Source organism: Juglans microcarpa x Juglans regia, chromosome 8D, assembly GCF_004785595.1.
Source record: "Juglans microcarpa x Juglans regia isolate MS1-56 chromosome 8D, Jm3101_v1.0, whole genome shotgun sequence".
In the NCBI taxonomy this organism is placed as follows: Eukaryota; Viridiplantae; Streptophyta; class Magnoliopsida; order Fagales; family Juglandaceae; genus Juglans; species Juglans microcarpa x Juglans regia.
The window spans coordinates 26467887-26470750 of NC_054608.1; the positions used below are offsets into that span (position 1 = coordinate 26467887).

The window sequence follows — 2864 nt, forward strand, 5'->3', positions numbered from 1 at the left end:
TTCATGTGTTAAAGGATTTTTGGGTGCGTGTGTATCACGACCCCAAGCCGAGACGGGGCATTATCTCGGTGGAGCTCCTCTGGTCACTCGGGAGTGGAATATACTGAGTGACGTCCCCTGGATTGTCGCTGGGCGATGATGGGATCGGATGAGATGGTCTCGTGCCGACTCCGTGGCCCCTCTGCTGGTGGGGGCTAGAGGATGCTTGGCCACGAACGCGCTGGGCGCCGAACTGTGAATCGCTACGAAGCCAGGACGTGCGGATGATCCCTAGGGGAGATCATGGTGCATTGGTTAATGGAATAATGGGCTATTTTCTGAGAAAATGGCGTGTGTTGGAAAATATTCATTTTCGGGAAAAAATGATGTTTTGAGAATAATGCATATTTCATCATATGCATGCATGTTGGTCGCATTAATGTATTTTTATCTCGTAGTTGTTTGGTTTATACTTACCTGCAGTACCGTTTTGTGGTAACGCAGATTTTGATACAAAGGAGGATGAGGGTGAGCCTGAGGAGTCAGCTCCGCCCGAGGAGTGATTTGGGATAACTCGTTTTGGTTTGAGACTTGTAAAATATTTATTTTGGATGACTGTATAATTTTTAAACCTTTTTACTGATTCTTTAAATTGTATTAACAATTCTGGTACTTAGTTGTATTAATTATCCGCTGCGTTATTTTTGTACACTGTTGCATGTACACACACTTGGCACTATCGTTGGGATGTGTGACCCTGTTGTTATCATCATGGGGGTCGTGGGCGCCACACTGATTGCATTTCCAGGAGAGTAAGTGTCATTGAATTGTCATATGTTTGTTGTTTTGGAGCATAACTTTCATTTGGATCTATTTTCTCCACTTTAATGAGACGTTGAGATTTTCTTTTTGGAGCTTCAGAAAGCTCAACATGGTGCTGCCTTTTGGAAGGGAGGATTACTTGTGTAGCTTGATGGATTTTTGTAATGTGTGTATTTGGGTTCTAGCTGAGACTGATTTCACTATGATTGGGATCAGTTGATAAGTTTGTTGCCATTTCAATTTGCATGGGACTGATTTCACAATGAGCATTTAAGTCTTCAATCAGTTGAATATTCATCTAAGTTGTAGGCAATTCCATGTCTATTTCAAAAGCTGGACGTGAAGGAATGAAAGTGGAAGAATCATTTGGATCATGTGAAGCTGAAGGGCTATGCATTTGGGCCATTAACGGGCTAAAAACAAATGAAGGCTTATAGAGGAGTTCGGGTTTATTACCAAAGAAGAAGTGTTGAGGCCTATTGAGATATATCTCTTGGGGGTCCATAAATAAAGGCCTTGTTTCCTTTCGAGAATCTAAGTGAAGCCCAAGCCCAATCCCCAGCCCAAGCCCATGTTTTTCCTTCTGAGGCTTATAATTTTGCATTGCCATGTATATCTGCTTCCATTGAGATCTCCATGGTGGGCGATTCTACATTCACTCAATGGCTGAGAGAAAGGAAGAAGACTCTTGCACCCGAGAGTTAAAATCACCAACCACCTATGCCTCTGAGCTTGAAGACAAAAGGGATATTTTGCTGCGACTTGAGGTGAGGTTGCTAGATTCTGTAGTTGGCTCAACAATGAAGAATTTAATTTTTCTTCATGAAAGAATTAATGAGCTTGGATAACTGTAGCTGTACGGTGTTGTTGTGTCTTCTCTCATGCAATTTTCAGCTCTTATCATAGATATGCTATCGAACCACCAAAAAAAGGAATGAATTGGCTTATACACACTCTTGTGGTTCAGCCATGCTCTTTATTTATAATGATCAATCAATACTTCTATCAAACATGTTACATGTAGTTCTAAGTCTAGGCTAGAAGTAATTTGAGCCGAGTTCAATGAATGCTTTGTTACATTCAGAAAGAAACAAAACAACAAAAATAGAACACCATACCAGATTAATGGTTATTCTTCTTGTGATAAATTTCATCATTTTTTCCTTATGTTTATACTTATCTCTTTGTTTCTTTGATTTGGTAGAGTTTGAGATGGACTCTGTTCAATAACTCTCAAACTTTCAAGATTAAAATTCACTATATTGAATCACCATTGCAGGAGGCAAGATGGGAGTTGTGCTAAAGGCCAATATCGACATTCTCAATTCTAACAGTAGCCACATAGTAGGCATAGGCTTGAAAAAGATGTATCAAATACAAACCCTTCTCCTCAGTTTTCAGCTCCTTGAGCCAGCGATATGGTGATCCTAATTCAAGAGATAGTGCTATACACAGAATGAGGGATGAAGAAGTTTGAGAAGATCCATGTTCAGCTTCGGTCATATCCAACTGAGAACAAACTTTATACCCAAATAAAATGAGTCGTTTCATTGCCTCACATTCGGTCCCATGCTTTTAATGAAATGACTTGTTTCTGCCCCTCCTCCACGTCAGGTCAAGCGCGAGGACTTCTCAACACATGATTGTGTTTATAATTTTCCCTAATTAATATACTATGATTTCTTAGCACTCTCAAGGTACACAATCACACATACACTCACATGGACACACGCACGACACATAGATACACACATATTTGTCCATGTGTGTACACTTCCTTTCCTAACCATGTGCCTCAGAGTTAAATAAGTTTTATTGAGTCAATGCAATATTAATGGTCGATTCCTAATTGATATTATAGCATAATATAATCAACTCCAAGAAATTAATTATTGTTATATAATGTGCTATATCTAACACACAAATATGGTTAGCCAGTTACACTACAAGATATTGGGTTTTTTGAGACAACTCAAAAAAACGTTCGAATGAAATAGTTTTAGTTCAAATCGACAAGTATCATTCAAGTAATAACTATATTTGATCATGTTCGAATGGACGGA

The 2864-nt window shown here is 39.2% G+C and overlaps 1 long non-coding RNA gene across 1 annotated transcript; it reads left to right on the top strand.

Moving 5' to 3' along the window:
• Window positions 1-1435: 1435 nt before the first annotated feature.
• On the top strand, window positions 1436-2490 carry LOC121243233. Its single transcript, XR_005936079.1, has 2 exons — window positions 1436-1568; window positions 2006-2490. It is a non-coding gene; the product is annotated as an uncharacterized LOC121243233 (long non-coding RNA).
• The last annotated feature ends 374 nt before the right edge of the window (window positions 2491-2864 follow it).